The sequence below is a fragment of the Vidua macroura genome, chromosome 5 (assembly GCF_024509145.1).
Source record: "Vidua macroura isolate BioBank_ID:100142 chromosome 5, ASM2450914v1, whole genome shotgun sequence".
In the NCBI taxonomy this organism is placed as follows: domain Eukaryota; kingdom Metazoa; phylum Chordata; class Aves; order Passeriformes; family Viduidae; genus Vidua; species Vidua macroura.
The window spans coordinates 45,512,870-45,533,994 of record NC_071575.1 but is presented as its reverse complement, the minus strand read 5'-3'; the positions used below and the strand labels follow the sequence as shown (position 1 = coordinate 45,533,994).

At 40.9% G+C, this 21,125-nt stretch overlaps 1 long non-coding RNA gene across 1 annotated transcript; it reads left to right on the top strand.

The window, feature by feature from the left end:
* Positions 1-307: 307 nt before the first annotated feature.
* On the top strand, positions 308-19,403 carry LOC128807538 (uncharacterized). The gene is made up of 3 exons (XR_008437180.1): positions 308-1,461; positions 15,424-15,666; positions 18,873-19,403. It is a non-coding gene; the product is annotated as an uncharacterized LOC128807538 (long non-coding RNA).
* The last annotated feature ends 1,722 nt before the right edge of the window (positions 19,404-21,125 follow it).

Below are 21,125 nucleotides of genomic sequence, written 5' to 3'. Positions count from 1 at the left end.
GTCACCTCTGTCTTTCAGTTATTTGATGCCTGCAGAAAGCAACACATAGAGAAGTGTTTCCACTGCACTGAGATAGTCCAGCTCCAGCCAAATTGAGATCCTTTTTTGTGGCTCACAGTTCCAAGTGGACACATGCTGTAGAAGTGAATGGCACCAGCAGTCATTGCGTGACTGTGGACTGGTCTTAAATCCTTCAGGAAATACCCAGATGGTGTGGCCCCAGGGCAGTGGAGAGCACACAGGCAAGAGCTGCTGTCCTCAGAGCACAAAGCCTCTCTCCAGACATGGAAACAGCACCCTGGCCTCAGAAATGATACATACAGCACAAGCCACTGAATTCTCCTCAGTGGGAGGAGAGAAGCAAGTATCTTCCAGCATAAAGGTCCATATGATGTGAACAGAGAGGATTTCAACCTTCAGTGAGCCCTGAAGTGAAAGCCTTTGGGAGCGCTCAGCAACTTGGACCCACGTGCCAATAATTGTGCTAGCTGCACATAGACGTTCATTTCTTATTCTCACAGGGAGAAACGCATTAAAAAATACCAAATTCCCAGAGGCACTAAACTCAGGGAATTTCTCCCATCCAGACAGGTCTCTATGAAGGGCTGCCCTGCAGTTGCTTGCAGCGTGGTAGCACTCATGGGACATGATAGGTGAATTGGACTGGTGGAATCAAATGTCTTGTACTACCCACACCATTCATGAGGCACTGTTCATCTCCACCACTTCTCCCAGGACTGATTTTTCAAGTGGCCCTGAGCCATGCCAGAGCTCCTGGCAACCACTTAGCAGCGGAGGAGTTTTTGTCCTAGGGTTGGCACTACCAGTTGCAGGTTGAGTTTGTTAATTTTCAGTTTAAAATCTTCAGGGTTACTGTAGGTTCCACAAAAGCTCAGTCCTTACTACTAATTTATCTCTGTCTGCAATTTAAAAGGGAGTGGAGGAGACATGCACAGGGCTTTAGGGAAAGGCTCTCTGGTGAGGCTTTTGCAGACCCGCCTTTTGCATGTCAACGTTAAACTGCTGTTATTTGTCTTGTGAGTCTATGATAAGCCAATAATATTCCTGAAGTCATATATTGTTTTCTAAAAACCTCTCAGAAGGTTTTTAGCTATAGATCCTGAGAAATAAGCGTCTGTCAAATTGCTGTGACAGGACTGAAGCAGTTAATTATGGATCCTTATTTAACTGTACCCTGACAGAATAATGCATATCAGATTCTCTGTGGATCTACCTGCAGCTCAAAGAGCTGCTGAAAATCAGCCAGTTCTCCACTGTGCTCCTCTGAGCCTCTGACAGAGCAAAAGAGCACCAGAGTATCACTGCAGGCCTCTGACTTGCGTGCCAAAGCCAAGATGATGTCTCCTCTGGCATCAAATCACAAGACTTCAGCAGCTTCAGTACCTGATTTATCCCCAGTAAAGAGCTCGTGATGGAATGATACAAAAGGGTCTACAGAGGGTGAGTGTATTTATATATGTGAGCCTTGTGCTAGTTGGTTAAAGCATGCACTGGCATTGTAACATAATCTGACAAAAATTAATACCTCAAGCAAAAAAAAAACCCAAACCAATAGAGAGGAGCTCTGCAGGTTTTTTGTGGCAGCTTTTATACAGACAGGTTAAACTTTGTGCTCCGAGAGCCAAGGAAGTGCACACAGAATGACTCCACTGGGTTCTAGTCAGCAAAGGTTTCTATCATCAACCTACAGCTCTGACTTGTGTGATGCTGCAGAGGTGATGACTTAGACAGCAGTACAGGAGAAGAGGGTAAAAGAGTTCTGTGTAAGTAAGGAAGGAATCAATAATTCAAACATTCAAGACTGAGCCAAACATGCTAATACAAATGACCTAGAAAATAGCATTAATTTTCACTGTTAGTAACTGTGTATTGGCATACAACAAAAAGAACCTGCTCCTTTGGGGGTTATTGATTCCAGGAGGTACAAAAACAGGATTTTTAAAATATAGAAACAGCATAGTCACTGGCTTGGTCTTTTTCTAATCAGTACTGAGCAAACTAGAAGCCTTCACTCTGTCAGGAACACCGGGCACAGGGGACATGAACTTAGTTAACAGTTTATTTCCTTACTTGGCATCTTCCAGGATGTCCTTGCTGCAATTTGATAACCTGGTGGCTTCTGGCCAGTGCTGTCCCAGCACTCAGCCTTTCAGCAAAAATAAACAAAAATGGATATTTCCATTATCAAAGTACTTAGCCAGCTTTCTCTTCTCTTTTCTTTTTTCTTTTCTTTTCTTTTCTTTTCTTTTCTTTTCTTTTCTTTTCTTTTCTTTTCTTTTCTTTTCTTTTCTTTTCTTTTCTTTTTCTTCCTTCTTTCCTTACCTTCCTTTCCTTTCTTATCCCTTAATTACTATCCAGGTGTCCAAGAGATTTTGCAAGCACTATGTCTGAGGAGCCAGACAGGCAGGCTTCAGTGAGCCTTTTAGCCCTGAGACAGGCTGATCACCCTCACCTCTGCTTGTGGCAAGCAGAGCTCACCTCAGCTGTGCTCATTGCTGAAGCTAGGTGGGAACACCTGGGTGGCTGGCTACCTCCTAGGGCTATAAAGGAAACTGAGGGAGACTGTGTGCCCCAAGGAAGGCAGCCAACATATGTGGTTTGGGTTTTTTTTTTTGCTTCAGGATCTTGAAATGCTGGAAAATTTAGATTATCAGTGAAATACTTGAACCTTATTATACCAAAAGTAAAATCCTGTGGGATGTCTGCTCAAGAGAGAATGAATTTGTACCATCCTAGCACAGAGGAACCTCAGGGTGACTGAAAGGAAGGAGTTATTACTGTGGAGTACACCACTGGAGAAATAACAAACTGAGAAGTAAAAAGATTATCTCTAATGATAGCATTAGAAAAGCAAAGTCTTGTTGATACTATTAGTGTCTCAGAAATTAATGAACTAGAACCTAATGTGAAAATAATTGCATATAAACTACGATAATGTTGATGTTATGCCAAAACTGTGATGTCTATTGAGAATTAGTATACAAAATCAAACTCCAGTGAAGTTAACTCCATTTCTGACCTTTAAAAATGCAAGTAAACATGGAATGAAAAAATCTCATGAGAAAAAACATTTGTAAAATGACAATGGGAGATCTCACATCTAGTAGATCCTTTTCTAAAGTGACAAATATATATATATATGATCATTGTTTTAAGCTTTTCCCTTTTCATGTTTATTTGTAGAAAGTCATGGTGTCTTTTCTGATTTCCATATTCCTGATCTACTAAATAATAGTTTTTCACTGGTCTAGTGTTCTCTGATGACTTCTTAGGATAAATATGAAAAAATAAATTACATCTTGCAGCTCTTCATCCCATGAGTAGATACTGATAGGACCTGTAAGTTAATTGTGTATCCAAACCACTGAAAGAACTCTGTAAATGGATTAAATCTCAGCTATACTGAACATAAAATTGCCTTGCTTCTCTCTGGTATAACTGCAAGCAAAATCTAGATAAATCAAATGTGCACTTCATTAAGGACACGTGAAAAAGCATTATGTGGTTTTTTGACAATACTTATTAAAAATATCTTTGATTATTTTTTACTTCCTTTGGCTCATACCTGGAAGCCTCTGTTATTTTTCCTTTGCAAAGTGTGTGCTCAACAAGAAGTAAAAAGTAACTCACTTATAAAAAAAAAAAAAAAAAGGAAAATATGTAGAAAGAAGATGTTAAAAAAAATCCTTCAATTATGGATGCTAATGTTTCTGTCCAAAAAGTAATAACCTGTAATGGATATATTACAATTAACTCTCATTACAAGCTGATGATTGCCAGATGTTAATAAACTATTTCTAAATGCTTATCATTACGTATAATAATGACTAAGCTCACAAAGTGTTTCATGCTTATGTGCCTGTAAAACACAGCACGGAGAGCAATGGCTCTATACTCTTTAAACAATAAAGCATGATCATAGAATCATAGAATGGCTTGGGTTGGAAGTGACCTTAAAGATCATCTAGTTCCAACCCCCCTTGTGAGCAGAGACACTTTCCACTAGACCTGGTAGCTCAGGGCCATAAGAAAACAGTTGATTTCAATCAATAAGAGGAAAAACCTTCACTTTGTCTCAGGGTAGTGTAAGAGCTGTCATGGGAGCCTTTCCACCACATTTTGTGACCAGTGTTCCACCTACAGGTAGACTAATTTCTTGGCTAAGCCTCCATCCACTACTTATTTAGTTAATGCCTGTATGCTGTATCAACTGTCCAAAAAATCAACCTTTATAATGATTGGGCTGAAGGGGAAAAGAGTTCCCCTTTTTACTCTATTCATCACATTATCCATTAAAAAGACCTTCCCAGAAGGACAACACAAGACCTTATCCTGCCTGAAGGCATTTGTGGCAGTTGCTGACTATAATGACAGCAGACTGGGACTGAGATTGCTTCTGGAGAATTCATACAGCAGAGCTATAAAAGCATTGCTTTCCTCTAAAATATTTATTTTCTAATTGTTGTACTATTTTTATGAATCTCCTGCCTTTTTTTTTTTGTTGTTGTTGTTTGTTTGTCATTGTAATGTCCCAATCTGTGCACCCCAAGCCCTTTCTGGTTGACTTTAAAAGTCACAAAGGAGTTTCTTTTTCATTTTCATTTGAAAATTGAAAAAATTTTCATTTTTGTCATGCTGCACTCCTTGACAACATGGAGGCACAGGTGAAGCCTTGAACCTAACTTCTCTCCTGTAATGTGTATCAGGGGAGTTCATCTGTCAAACCCTGTTCTATTTAACTTTGCAATGAACTCAGTAAAGCTGACTTCCATTCCAGCTTGACTGAATCTACCCAAGAGCCAGGGAAGTTGTGATCCCAGAGCCTGGCCTGCAAGGCTAGAGAAGCCTTTGCCCTCCTGGCCACAGCTGAGATTTCTTGTGTAATTCTTCTGTAGCCCCCTGGATATACTTCTGTAGGAAGGGATAAGCTATAACTGCTCAACTGGGAACAAAACAAGACTGAAGCATCAAGTTGCTGTCATTACTGGGAGAGAATGGGGTTTATTTGGCATTTGTTAAGGGAATGACAGGCAAAGGTTTCCTGGGAAAGATTGTCATTCCCCATGCTGGGAGCTCTTCCTTGTGGGCAACAGCTGCAAGCAGGCTCACTCCATCGGGCTGTGCCAGTAAATGAGACAAAAAGAGAGCTCTGTGTTTTCAGCAGAAGGAGAAATAACCACTAGGGCCTGCTTTTTCCTCCAGTGAAGCTGCTACCCCTACAACGTATGCACTAGAGACAGCTCTGCACATCCACAATTACACTGACCTCAGGGAATAGCTTTCATCAGCTTGAAATCTCCTTACCTTGGTAGCTCAGTGCCTTTCAGTTGTGCTCAGAGATCTCTGATTTTCTCATGTAGAGTTAATGAAATTTAGCAGCTACACATTCTTATGGAAACCATTAAAGCATATATGGAAAACCTAATTTTCTTTATCATTTTGATTGGTTTGCAATATCTTAAAAGAACTAAAAGAGTAAGTGAGCATTTAGCTGGAATAATTTCTTAAACCACTAAATTAATTTCAGTGCTGTATTTTCTGTTTACTCCTTTCCTCCATGTAAAATTTCTCTTCTTAGTCTTTTCTTTGGATCAAGTACAACTGGCTGAGCTTAGAAGGTATGCTAAAGACCTGAGCAACATGACTGACTTGTTTAGATCCAGTCCTCAAAGTCTAAAAACATCATTCTTCTGCTTGGGGCTGCTCAGGTTTCCAGGTCCTTCTGGAAAGATGGGCAGGGGCCTTTGAGCAACAGCTCTGGCCAGTGAACGCCAAGATGCCTCACACACTCAGACAACAGCTGGAAATGGGAAGAATGAATGATTTTTCCTGTCAGTGCGTTGGTCAATGTCCCCCCCAGTCTGTCATAAAGGCAAATATGTTTGGTGGATTCTTTTTTTTTTAATTGCTCTGAGTTTCAGATCACAACTTCAACTCTCCAGAGGACTCAGCAGAGTGCTGACCATTGCTGTTGTTGTGAGACTTGCAGTAGTGATGAGCGCCAGCTTTCCCCCTTGGAAAGTCTAGAGGAGACTAGGAGAAAGGGAAAGGGAGGGCAGTGGATGCTCACAGCAAAGAGTAGACAGTGAGTCAAGAGACACGGCTTTCAGGCACTGCTGGGCTGCTGTGGGCAGGCTGACATTGCCCAGACATAGCTGCTCCCCTTCTGTGAGGCACAGAGGGTGCATTGCCCTGGCCCAGGCTAAAACCTCTGTCCTTCCTCTCTGTCCTTCCTAAAATGTCCCCTAAACTGAATGTGCAGGGGTCCAGACATGGGATGGATGGGAAATAGCCTTCCCAGCTGAGAAAGGACTTCTAGCAGCCAAAGTACTTGCAAAAAGGCAATGCTTTCCCCAGCCAAAATTGCTTACTTCTCTCCAGCTAGGCAGGCATATCCTCTGCACCTCTACGCGGGGTCCCATGAGCTGAAAGCCAGCTTTTCCAGCTGTGACACGGTAGGGACCTAGGAGTTTGAAATTGAATAAGACCTCAAAGTGGCTCATTAGTTTGTAGGATGATGTCAGCAAACCCTATTTATGCCTACTGAGAGAAATCAGACACCTACCAACTCAAGGAACAGCTAAGCAATGCTTTTTTGAAGATAGCAGTGGCGCCTAACTGGTGGGATCAGGCACCTACATACCTTTGAGGTACTTGGCCAAGGAGATTAAGTGACTTGCCCACAGTCACACAGGAAATCTATGGCAGAGCCAAGAACTGATCCAACTTTCAAATTACTTAACCACAAGATTATCATTCTTCCATGTATTAAATTATTAATTCTGATGCTTGTCAGGAAGCCTGAGGCATAGGACGGGTGCTTATTAATTGGAGCCAGACACATAAACATGCACATTGATTTATGTATTCATATATTTAAAACTGGATGAAAGAACTATCTGGTATCTCATTTTGGATCTTTCTTTAGTCGCTCACCTCCTGGTTTACATAGAGTTGAGGATGCACTGGAAAACAACCAGTTTCCTCCCATATACGGAGCACTTGCTTATGGGCCTATACATGCCGTAGGATTCATTGGAAGTTGGGAAGTTTGTCTTTACTGTATATCATCCATGTATCATCCCAGTCTGTCTTTCAGATTTAGACATTGCTGTCACACATTCCTGGCCAGGGCTTGTTTCTCCATTAAGCCAATGTGTCAACAGTCTATGTCCTCCAGTCTGGGTTTAGTTCAAGTGCTTGTAAATACCTGCAGTTCTTTCACTATTTTTTATTCCCTTAAGAAACTAAAATAGAAAATATCCAGGGAAGATGGAGAACAGTAACACTGACAAGGCTTATGCACTGAACTGGGATGCCTACATAGAGAAATAAGTCTTCCTCTCCTCCTTCAGAGTCAGGGCATGAGGGTAACACCTCTGGGGGTGACTCAGAGAGGAGCCTTGGATATAGGCTCTGACTTGCCCGCTGGGGGAGACGCTCTGTCTGCACTGACTATCAAGGGAGGCCAGGGAGGCAAGGCTGGCAAATGCAGGCATTTAGGCATTCAAATATACATGCTTTTGATACATTCCTCACACCCTGCACACCTCCTACTTATGCTTGAGGTACAGTGCTGAGGACTGTGGAAATACTGGATTTCCATTAGATGTTGTACTCTGAGCTGATACACAGATAGAGGGGGATAAGCCATCAAGATTAAACTTACGTGTAATTATGTTCTTGTAAGCAGCTAGAGGTATATTCCAGTTCTGGTCTCAAAAAAAAGAGGACAGTCAAGGCCTTTGTAGTATCTAACCAAAGCCTCCCCCATCGACTCCCAGCAAGGGAGCAGAACACCAGCCACATGCTGGGTAGGGAAGGGTGGTGGCAGTGGGAGCATTCCTGAGTCAGAAGATTTTAAGAAAAGCAAAGCTCAGGTGTGTGAGACCAGAGCTGAATTTATATCTTAAACCTGTAAACCTCTGGCAGCAGCAGTATTTCACTGTGTCACAGTCCACAGCACATCCTAACAAGCTACCAGGAGTTGTATGTGGTCTCTAGGTAACATCAGTCACTGATCTTAAAATATCCAGAGGCAACATATTTTGGGGTTAAGCTGTATTTTCATCAGATTATGGTAATCAGATAAGTAGGTTTGGTAAACCAGGTTGGTGACTTTTAACTTATGTAACTTGGTAACGCGCTACATATCTGGGCATTTGTCATTAGTGTTTTACAATGGTATGGGAGCACTTCACTATGTGTAATTGTGTAATGGATTTCAACCTGCAACAGTTCAGTAATACAAGGAATTAGAATTATTATTCCTCAGAGATAAGGACCTGAAAGACTTAAATAAAAGCATGGGAATTTTTTCTAAAAGGTGGAGATTGTACATTGTTCTCTCTTTTACACAGAAGGATAAAAAAAGTACTTCTTTATATACACATAGCATAAAAATATCTCTTCCTTGTGCAGCTGTCCAACATAATGCAACAGGCTTGTGCTTCAGCATCTGGACTATTTGAATAACACTGTGTGGCAGACACAAACATGATATGCAGAAGGAATGAGTAATCAGTAGATGCAGTGACAAGTAGCATGGAATAGTGACTGAGGAAAATGCATTTAATCAGCTTTCACATTCAAAGCCAGTGTAATCTTGCCTTTTTTGTGTCTGTCTCTCTTACTGGAGCTTAAATTAAATACAGCCACAGTCAAACAAGAATTCTCTTCTCAGTGGAATTTACTGGGTGCTTGATCTTTCTGAAATTTAAGCTACCTACACAGCATCCTAGTTTCTCTTCTAGACATATCTTCACGTGGCTGTTCTGTGTTACTGGTGGGTATTTTCAGATATCAGGTCTGCATATACATATTGAATCTTGATTTTGGGTATCTGTTCAGACACTTTTGGGTGCTAGCTAATTCCTCTGCAACCATCACTTTTACAGAAGTTTCTAAGGGAGATCTTTGGAAAAGTGAGAAGGGAAAGAGCTTGGATTTGGGAACTTTTTCAAAGCAAGCAGCACAGCTGTCAGAGAAAAACCTGGAGATTAGTTTTGGGAAAAAAACTTTCCTAAGATCCACAGTGGAGAGAAGCACTAGGTTGTGACACTGGTCTAGGATTTAGCAGTAAAACTGATACAGGAAGAAGTTAAAGTAGCGGAAAAGGGCAGGGTCAAAGCTTTCCTTTTTTTGGAGAAATTTTAACATTTCTCAGAACCTTGAAAGTCCAAATACACCTTCCTTCTAATTTATAATGAAATAATTATATTCTGGAAGATCCTAGTCTTTAACCAATTCATCCAATTCATCAACAAGTGTGGCCTGTAAGGAGTCTGTGGCTCAGCCAAGCGATTTTACCCAGGCCCATAGACACTGATGCAGACAAAACTGGCATTCTCACTCCCCTCAGGCTGTCAGACATAACCCAGGTTTGGGCTGAGAGCTCTTCTCACAGCTGCCTCTAAGTATGAGCAGTGTCAGGCCAACACAGCCCTGTAGCACTCCTCTGTGCTTTCATGTCAGGTCAATGTAGTCAGCAGAGGTCACACTTGCCTGTCCACTGTGTGGCCACACCTTTCATGTCCTGATGCTGTGATGGCTCCTCTCAGAAAAGTCATTCCCAATGCTCAAGGACTTCAGATTTGTTTCTGAATAGTCTTCCCATTTCCTGATGTACTTGCAAAATCCTTTGGGTTTTCTATGTGCATGTGCAGTTTTTTCTTTCCTTCCTCCTTTTCTTGTGCTTTTCCCTATAAGCACCAGCTCTCTGTGTTTATCCTTACTTGGCAGCTGCCCAAAATGCTGCCGTCAAAACACATCTATAAAGTGGTGAGTTTTTTAAAGGAATGTAAACAGCCAATAAATTGTTATGGGTTTTGCCCACAGAATCCATGCATCTTTGATTGTTAGTACTTGTTTTATTTTATTTAATTTGTTGGAAATGTCTTGGGTTAGTTTTTGCCAGATAACTGCTGAGAGCCCCACAGAACAAGTATGACAACGTAAGAGGCAGTTTTGGGTTACTTCAGGCAAAACTTCAGGGCTGCTGAGAAAGACCTAAAGGCAGCAAACAGGTCAAGGCAGGTTGATCTCTGCTTTTGGCTTCATTATATGTGCCCACAAAAGTGTCACAGCAGATTCAGGCATGTGGATCAACTAAGAAATCTTGTGGTTTCTTCCACATGGATTTTTGTAAACATGGGACAATCCACTCTTGCTAGTACATTAATATTATTGACAGAGAAAACAGGTTGCCTACCCAAAGAGTGACAGAGAAAGGAAGGAAATGCTTAACCCCTGCCAGTGGTGGCTACTACAAAAGAATGATTGCAGAAGGCAGGGAGGGAAGCAGAGGACACTGTAGGGACTTCAGCCACGATCTTCGTAATGCAGAGGAGTCATTTGTTCAGCTGCACTTGTCACAGGTTCATTCAGTTTCCAGAAATACACAAAGACAAGTGTATAATCTCCTGTGATCATTCAGCTGTAAAAGATGCTGTAAAGGCTGTACACTGTGGCACAATAGCATGACTAAACCTTTGCAATGGACTTGTGCCACAGGCTGTCCACACTCAATCATACAATCATTGGATCTATAGCTGTAAATGATGTGGTCACTGAGGCTGGAGAAGTGGCTAAAGGCCATTCACAATGTGCCACTGGTTTCAAAAAATGATTCATTAACCACAGTGGTGTGAAGCTCAGGCTGGACTTTGATGCCATGACAGCCCCCTACCAGACCTATGCTGAGTCCTTCCACGTACGCAGAGTAATCCACCCACCAGCTGTGGCCAGCAGCCTTCATGTGCTCCCCGCAGCAAATATTTGCTTGGCTAATTGAAAATTATTTTTACATGAGAATCAAATGAGGAACATATCTGTGGGAAACTGCTCTCTTCCATCTTAATAATGCTACTGGTAGTGCTCAGATAATTGATGATTATGGAGTGTGGGACAGCATGTATCTTTCCTCAGAGACACTTAAGGTGGGACAGGGAACATTTGCCCACAGAGAACACTTGATTAGAAAACTATGGTAAGAATATTTCTCTCCTTTAGCTGCAGCCATACCCTTCTAGGAAAAGAGCCAAATTCTTAAATTTCTGTTGACAAGCTGAGGAAATTCAGATGTGTAATTGAGTGCTTTGGGTAATAAAATTAAATACAAGAGAAGTGGGGAAAAGACCACTTCAGAACATACATGAAGGTCAAATTTTTGCCACCCCTTACTCTGCTATGTGTTTCCTGTTTCTAACTGAATGCATACCTTTGGAACATGAAAAAAAGCAGAGGCACTTGTGATGCTTGTTCTCACTGCTGTGCTATAGGTCTTTCTTCTCCACCTGACATGAAATAATGGTGTGTTAGAAATATGTTTGTTTCCAACCAGTTGTTGACTTAAAACTTATTATTTTTATTTTGCTGGTGCCTAAGGGCAAGGCAGAGATTGCAACACATGAAGCAGACAGCTACAACAGGCAGAAAGATATATCTGGCAGGAAAATCTAGACCACCTAAGTAAAACACAGATTTCCTACTCAAGGAAAGATTTTTGCCTTTAAACCTTGATCCAGAAAGCTTTACATGACAAACAGAGATCAGGACAGAGCAACTCTCAGGACATGGTAGACACAGATGTACGCCAGAATTTCTGCCACTCTTTTGGCCTGAAACACCTACTTCAGGACTATGTTCTATTCCTCTGTCCATGGAATGTGGAGGTCTTCAGGTTCATGACAGGGTTAATGGTCTCCTACGGGAGCAGAAGTGCTGAGGTTGCTGATGGTATCAGCTTCTTCCTCAGATAGGATCTGATCTGCAACCTCTCTTAGAAAGAGTATCTGGATAATCTCTGTCTCCTAAGGGATTATAATGCCTCTTTTTAACCACTAGGCAGCAAAACATCCTCAAGAGGAGGCACAGGGAAGGGATGAGATCCCATGTTCCTGTCATATCCTATCCCCTGCTGACAGGAACATAAGGCTTATGGACCAGGAAAATAGCAAGTGATAAGGATTCCAAAGGCAGGGTACCATGGTGAGCTGGGGGTGAAACTGCTGTTCCTTAGTCATCCCCCAGCCAAGGGGCAGGCAGTGGGACTCCTCTCAGAGGAATCTGCTTCCATCACCAGGGAGTGGGCAAGCACCCAGATAGCTCCTCTGTGCAGGAGCTGCACACTGGCAGCAAGAGCTCACCTCTCCTGGCTCACAGCTCAAAATGGTTATTAGACAGAGGAAAGAGGTACTCTTCATGTATGGCCAGTGCCAAGCCTATATCCTATTACAACAAGGAGCTCCCAAAGAGAGACCTGGTGCTATCCTCCACACCCAGCCAAACCCAGATTATTGAGAAATTTTCCATGTAACTAGAGAGCACCTGCAATGCTGCACAGCTGCATAATCCCTCCTGAGATGTGGATTCACCTAGATTGGGTCCGATAGACAGGCCAGGCCAGGACAGAGGTGAGTCTAATAAAGAAGGGGAGATCATAAGGTCCCTCAGGAAAACCAAAGCTGTCCCAGGATGGCCTCTGAAACATTTCTGGTCTCTGCTTGCAGATGGGCTGGCAGAAACCTTTTTGGGAAGGGTGATGTGGTTTATGTAGAATTCGTGTGCTCATGCACGATCCTACCATCCTGCTTTTCTCCTTGCTTAGGCAGACGGGAGAAGCAAGTGGACAGTGATGCACCTGGGTAGCAGAGGAAATATTTTTCAGAATATCATCTGCTGCAGGGCCAGCATGGGGGCTTTGGGATGTAGCTGAGCAGGTGGAGGCTGCAGGTTGGTGGTGCTTCCTGGATGTCCTTTGTATGCTTGAGCAGAGTGCTGGCCATCAGGGTGCCCTGTGCATCCCCAGTGCTGCCACAGGCCACTGCACCACTTCACTGATGCTGTTTTCTGAAAACACATTTCAGCATCTGGCTGCAAAATATATCAGAGCTATGCTTTCCCCTTCCAGCACTTTTCTGTCTCATTTCAGAGCTCTCAGCTGGTTGGTGCGTGTACCTAATGCCCTAAACAGGAAGGAGACCAATTAAGAGACAATCTGCACAGGAAGATGTCAAACAGGGCACAGGACTTGTAAAGAGGTCTGCCTCCTCCTGTAGTGCATCAAATGGTAAAAATAAAAAATTGGACATAGTGGATTTGATGATGAGTTTAAACAGTAATGACAATCCTTCCTGGGGTCCAACATCTGTAAATAGAAATATTCAGAAATAATCACTAGTTTAAATAATCTACAGCTCCATGTCACATTCAGTTCAGATTTGGCTCTTGATGTCCTTTGAATTTAAGGGTCACTAATTTTCCCTTTAAAAAATTCCGTAGGACTTGTACCATAAATTATATCAAGTTCCATACAGACTAAAGCACTAAAGTTCATATATTCCCTTTAGGACTACCATTGCCTTACTCTTGCTTTCCTACATTGGTAGGGTTGGAGCCACAGGCATTACAGCAATGCAGTTTATTCAGGTAAATGGAGACCTTCAGACTTATTTATGAGGACCATCCATCTTACAAGGCTTTAAAGTATTTTCAGCACTAGGTTTGGTTTCCAATTGGTCATATGAAAAAATGTGGTATTCCCTAGTTTTTGTAAGCCATTTCTGATTTTCTTTATTGTGGTTTCAGGATCTGTGTATAATATGACACTTTTTACTGTGATTTATGGCTTTAGGTGAACAATGTGCTGTATGTGGTGTTAATTGCAGTGGATGGAATCCAGAGGCATTAAAATGCTCATCTTTCCTCTGTGCTAATGAGCTTTGATTTCTAACCTGTCAGCAGGGATTACGTATTAGAGCATCATGTTTATAATTCTCCACAGCAGCTCAAGTGCCAACACTGTTATCCAACCACCCTCCACTCCCTCATCCCCAGACTAGTTTTGACAAAAGGGAAAAATTGATTTGTGCTGAGACTTGACTTAGGCAGTGTCTGAATGCAGTAAGGGTATAGTGGAAATAAATACAGGAGCTCAGGAAAAGCTTCCAAAAGAGGAACTGGTCAGTTTGGGGAAAAATACACCTTTTAATGATAGTCCATTCCAGAGAATAAGACATTGAGTATTTTCTTTGAAGTGGATGGCTTCATTCTGTATATAGGTTTGAGCAGGTGGTAAGAAATACAGATCTCCCAACAGCTAATAATAGTACTGAAGGAGTGTCCTTCTTTGGATTTATGGTAGTCAAACAATCTCCCTACTTAGGCTTCCCATTTCTCAAACAGGGCTAAATGCTTCCTACTTCACTCAGGTAAGAATAAGTTAATTTGTTATTATCCATGGAAGATACATACTAGATAAACCCATGTAGTGTCTTCCAGAGGAAGCCAGGATTTCTTTCTCAGTTAGTTAAAAAAAAAAAAAGAAAAAAAAATTAGCTTTTAGTTTTTCTGATCAATTTTGGCATTACCTCACACAAGTCTGATATTTGACAGTATTTCTACAAAAACATTTCCATCAAACTTGAAAACAATATATATATTCTCTGAAAAGAAACTGAAAACCTAAATTAGTATGTCAATGTGCTAAACTTCAAAAATTAAATGGTGAGACAGGATGTGTCTTACCATTTAAAGAAAGAAAATGTAATAAATGTAAATTCATCTTCCAAGTGTTTCTTATGACATGCACTTGATATCATCAGATGCAATATGTTCTGCTGCACATTTAACTGGAAAAACAGGAATAAAAAATATTAATGATCAAGGCAGCTGCATCAGTATTTCATCTGGTTCCTTATAGAATAGCTGATGTAAAACTTTAGGACTGTTTTCTTTTTTTTTTAATTATCTGGTTAATCCAGTAAGTCTTTCCCATTTTTTGAAAGCATGAATATTTGTGTTTCCTACATTTTCATTTTTTAATTCTCTAGCTACAATGTTGTACTGACATAGGTATTTTTATTTAATTGCCATGTTTGTTTTGAATTAAAACGAACCTGTCTGCACTTAATAATGCAAACAATTAAATATTCTCAGCAAGATTCTCACTGTGCCAGCTGAGCGTCCTCAGAAGATTTTTTTAACTGCTTTTATATGTTGCTTTTAATTACATTCCTTTCCCAAGCGATTATATCCTCATTTAAGCCCCATTCCTGCAAGCTATCCTGGCACCAAAACAGAGAGTTAAAGACAGAAGAGTGTTGGTAAGGACTGCTGGGGAAAAAAGGCCTTTTGGTCAAAGCTGAGGGATGCCAGGATCACTGTGAGCCTTGCACTGTAAGTCTTGCAAATGCTTCTCTCTGGTAAAAAAAACAAAGGAAAATCAAGTAGTTTTGGAGGCACGAGGAAGCAGTAGGCTCTAGTTACCCACCTAGACAACCTCTAGGAGGACCAAAAAGAGATACAATATACAGGAAGAGTCTTCCTTTTGGGAAAGTGTGTGCCTGATGCTGGGCCCCCTGAATATTTTTTTTTTTTTTTTTTTTTTTTTTTTTATCACAGAGTTATAGCTCAGCTCTTGCTTGAGGAGAGAGGTGTGAAGGTGGCATGATGACCTCAGGGAGGACTTTGCAGAGAGGAGCTGGGATGTCCAGGAAGAGCCAGCACACATCACTGGCTGCAAGGCTATGACTTGGAGAGAAAGCAAGGCTGGCAAGAAGAAGTCCATGCTGGTCACCCAGATTTTTCCTTAGAGAGAATAAAACTGCTGTAACCAGGTCCCACTCCATGCCAGGCCTAAGTGTTGTGAGTATTTGAGGACTTGTTTCAGCAGAAAGAAATAGCTCAGTAGATCTGGCCCCAAATGTGTCTATTTTTACTGGTACCCCAATGCAGGCCTTGATCTCTGTGTTTTAGAAATACCAGCTGGCTCTAGTGGTTTAATGCACAAAAAACCTCCCAGGTTACAAGATTCGGGAGAGACACAGCTGACATATAGCTGACAAAACTGCAGCTGACAGCTGGCAAAACTGACTAATTACCAGTAACACAGATGATGAACTTCTGTTATCCTACTGGCTGGAGCCAAGAAATCAAAGATGGACAGCTCCAAAACTTTAGAGCTAGGTGGGACTATCCCAATTTACTCACCATCTACAGACATATATAAGCCAAGTCAATTCAGCCTGTTTGCTGCAGTAATCTTCATTTCTCAAGCGCAGACTCAAGATTGAAACTCCCTTGATAACAAAATTGTATCTTCGTATTAGAAATTGTCTTAATTTTTGTTACACCTTCTTGTTATATTTTCTAAAATGAAAATATTTTTTTAATCTCTATTTGGTATATAGGAAGCATGGCAGGTCCAAGCATGATGAGATTTAATTAAATAAAAACATAGTTTATGTTTTCAGATTTTTTCCCTAGAAATCAGAACTAGGCAGCAATATGTGGTGGAGGGTTGTTCACCTTTTAATGCAAGTTGCAATTCTGAAATGACTGCATGATTCTGGGAGGCCAGGCAAAGGCAGTTGATTATTGAGTTATTATTTTTTAAAACAATATACTATTTAAAACGTTCTCATTCATTCCTGTCTTCCAATTGAGTGTCTATTTATTCAGCTAGACCTTAGCAACTGAAAGAGTTAATTTCACATTCTGCATAAGTGCAGGGTGAAATCAGGATAGGCCTTGCATTAGGAAAGTATGATTAGCTCCCTCATACTGATGACCCTTAAGTCCTTAACATAGTTATTGATTTTCAAAATACAATCACCCTTCTGTAACAGTGACCTACATTCTTATGTCAAGGTTAATGACATTATGTTAACCATATTCAAGTGTGTGTGGTTCAAATGAGCACAGCTTATCAAGCAATCCAGATTGCTCCCATGTGTCACCTCTTTATTTAAAGCTAGCAGTCATGATTTTTTGTAATATTTTTAAGGCAAAGCTTCCTCATAAGCACTAATGGTCTTGGCTGAAAGAGGATATGAGAGAACACAAGGAAGAAAATTATGCAAATTTTAATTCTGTCTTTCTTAAATTCCTCCTTTGACTTCTAGCAGATGAAAAATAGTTTTTATCAGGTGAGATGGTGTTGCCTTTATGGAAATAATTCTTGGAGGATCTCCTTGGCATAATTTGTCCACCTCTTAATCAAGTTTTCCAAGGAGTAGAGCCAGTGTTGTGATGGCTGTCTCAGGTTTAGTGTCTAGAAGGTAAAAAAAAGAAACCAAAATGAGCTGGATTTTTTCATTCTGCGGTAGTTTTCTCCCCACTCAGTAGTTCAGTGAAGAGACAGATGCTTTTGATTTCTTCAAGGACTCAGTTCCTCTGCTAGAGGAAAGATTAGCAAAAGTACAGAGCTGCTGTACAGTATTAGAAATGGGGAAACAAATTTCTTTTCTGCTATTTGCTAACCATGAGACCATGAGAAAGAAAAGCTGTAGCACATGTGGGTCCTCTGTGCAATCCAGCTCTGAAAGCTGAGGCAGTTGCACCTCTTTCTTTATCCAAAGGTATAGGAGAGTTCAGGTTCCTATTCTGGGATAGCATGTAAGGGCCAAGGCTATGTTTCTAATAAAAGTTTTTTTATGGAGGAGTGAACACCAACAAACAGAAGTAGAAGAGACTTGAACTTATCACAATTTTTTTTACAGAGAGAATGTAAAGTCTGTTTTTTTCCGTAGTGTCACTGTAATATGAACATAAGAATGCATTGCTATTTCTTTGTTACAGTACACTAATGCATCTTTAAAACAATAATTTGATGAGTTGACATGGATAGAGCTGGAACAGCATAGCTATTTATGTATCTATATCATGCAATAGTTGAATATATATACCTACATAAAAGCATGCTTTCTATCTGGCTTCCATAGTCCTTTTACCCTTCCACATTGCTATTAGTTGTATGTGCTGTGTGTAGCAATAAGAGGAGAAATACAGATGAGTTGCTGCACCCAGCATGTTTGTGATGCTGTGAACTCAAAAATGAAGATAACAGAAGTGTACTGATATTGCATAGAAGAAGCAAAATCCTGAAAAAATAAGCCCATGACAAACAATTCAAAGGCCATGTTTATTTTCTGTGCTGAATCATGTATTTACCACCTATTAATGCATAAACAGTCAAACCAGGGAAATGCAGGTCCCCCTGCATCCACTTGTATATGAGTTATTTTTTGCGCTGAATATAGATGTCCTTTAGCCACATAAAAAATTGGGATGGGAGATCTTATGTTTATAGCCTTTGGACTGTGCAGCAGTCAAGATTTTTAATTTTCTTCATTTGACTATGATTCCCAGACTGAAAAAGTTTCCCCTTGTAAATAATTCAGCTTCTCTTCCTGTGACTGCAACAGAAGCCTGCTTTTATACCTGCCAACACTTATGTGTACAGCACGGTATGCAAAAGAGTGCCCAGATTAAAAGATTTATTAAAATTTTTTGCAATGAGAAACTCAAAATGCTGTGAGCACATTTTCTTTGTTGCAGACATCCTTCCATAACTTCATTTTGAAGACACTTTTCATCCAACACAAGTCATCTATAAACCTACAAAACAGACACTTGCTGGCACTCAGCTTCTGCTTATCTGGTGTTATCCAGAATGAAAACAAATGCACTGTGTGGGGGACTCCAGGACAGGCCACTTGGCAGTGGAGGTGCAGGGAGTCACATACTGCTTTGTGGAAGTGCTGGCTTGCCCTCAGGGAGCCCCAGGAGTGCACCCTGGGGTGGTGCTCACAGCTCCCATGGCTGTGCCCTGTCCCTCCGCTCCCTCTTGGGGACTGAGGGTGTAAATGTGCTGCCCAGGGGTCCTGGCAGGTGCCATAGCTGCAGCCTCCATCTCAATCCTGGAAACCAGTTGCAATTTCTGAATAGAAGTGGCAAAATACAGACAGGAGCACTTTCCAAGAATCTGATGGAGAACCATGGGAGCTAATGGGTCAGTTTGAGTACTGAGTATGTCTTTTTACTACAAATTAACTTCTCACTTTTTTTAGGGTAAAAGAAGGCAACTCCTATGCCAACTTCTACTGCCTTATCCTTTTGGAAGGAGCCAGTCTTGTGAGCCATAAAACTTCTCCAGCAGGCAGAAGTGCTGCATGGGTGCTGTGAGTGAGAACACCTCCATGGGATGGGGATCAATAGAGAATGTGATGGGGATGTAGCAGCAGCAAGTTTCAGAGGAGTAGTGCCAGTGGCACTAGTGTTGCAGGGCTGGTTAGCAGGTGAGGAAGAGCAGCAGAGCATTGGTTTGGTGGTGGCAAATGTCTGAGTTGAACTGAAGCAACGAAGAAGAAGCCATGGAGGACGTATTTAGAAATAGTGCTGATAGTGTGGGTCTTGTATCTAGAAACAGAGATGTGAATGCTTTAGCCAAATGTAGTAATAGAACATGTATTTCATGCCCTTTGAGAAAGAGATTCTAATTCTCTAAGAAGAGGCACTGAGCTGTGAGTGATACATAAGCATATCTAACTGCTGCCTTACTGAGCTGAAAGAAGCATTTCAGGACTACTGCCAATACAGGTTGGAACAACAGTGTTTCACCTAGTGACATTTATTCAGATTTTTCAAATTGATTGTAAAATTATTATTCTTTCCCAAATAAAAAGAAAAATAGAGACCTATTTACTTAAATCTTTCTTTCTAAACCTATTTTTTCCCAACCAAGGAATATTGCTTGTTCTTCATCCCTAATTTGGTTTAGTTTTCTACATGTTAAGCAGCATGAGGGAAAAATTCAGTGTTTCTGAAATAAGGTTCTCTAGAAAAATGAGCCTGGCACATTTGCTGCCTGACACTGCCTGGCATACATTCAGCTGCAAGGATACAAAAGGTTTTATCCTAGTACTAGTAAAGTAGATCTCAATCCTTTGTCTCACTGAGCAGACACTGGAATTTGTCTTCATGCAGTTATTGGGAAAATATGGGGAACACATTTTAACAGATCTCTGACAAGACCTCCAATCCTAATGTTAATTGAATGTTTTTTCCAGGATATATTTTCAATGTTGTTTTTCTCTGCTTGTCCAATTTGTATACTCCTGAGAGCAGAGAGATGACAAGAATTAATGCCTGTTTGCATTAACCCAAACTTTATTCTCACTTAATTAACCATGATTAATGTCAGAAGGCAAAGGAGCAGCATCAAGCTATTTTCAACAGCTCTGTACTGACGAGTTCAGGAAACAAAAAAAACCCCCAACAACCAAGTAGTGCCATTTCAATGTTGGTTACAAAAAAACCCAGCTGCAAGATGAATTGTTTTAAAGGCAAGGTTTGTTCTTCAGCCTTAGACAACATCCTGGTAAACTGAGAGTGACTATAACCTTTTGAAACCTCATTTAAGAAGCATGAATCAAAAATACAAGCTTATCCCCAAAATTAAAAAACGGAAAAAAAATATTACCCAGAATTACTTAGTAATTATGAATCTATGTAAACTGTACTTGAGTAATATATTCTGTGATTTCAGAGAAACAAGAAGAGCTCAGTTTTTTGTTGGCACTATTCCTTAATAATCTCACAAGCTGAATGTATAATTCTTACCCAGTGTCAAAAATAAATCACAGGTAGATTAGGACACCAGCTAGGTCTCACAAAGGAGACCAAACAGCTGTAGGCTAGTGGGAAAAACAGCAGATATTAGCAGGCCTGGCATTTGAACTGAGTTGCTAGAACCATATAAGCTCTCTAAGAGCTCTTTTTCACATCATTGCAAGGGTTTAAAAAGAAAGATATGGAAATCAAAATGGATATTGTAACTTTCCTGAGTTCTTCATTGGGAAACCTGGGACTTGCAACAGCAGGGTGAGTTCCTGGTGGCTGCATATTCCAGGTGATGATCTAATCTGAAGAACTAAAGTAAATGGAGTGATTTGAAAACAGACAGAAAACTGATTAATTATTTTCTCCAGTGGATGTGACTGTGCAATATTTCTAAAGGTTCAGGGCAAACTACATCTGTTCTTCTTTTGCTAGAAGGGAGTGTTTCCTTTTCTTGATGTTCTTGTGGTGTGAGACCTCCATGAGGGATCTCTTACTCCCTTTTTCCTCACATACAGGGATGAGGGAGGAATGAAGCAAGATTTTGTAAGCTGCAAGCCTTTGAATGGAAGAAGCACAAGGCAACAGCTTGATGGGACTTTTACTTTTCCCTGCTTCCCACAGGAGTTTGTTTTTGTATGTGCTTCTGTCTCTCTTTTGTGGCAGGGAGAAGAAGCTCATGACTCCTCACTAGCAAATGAGGA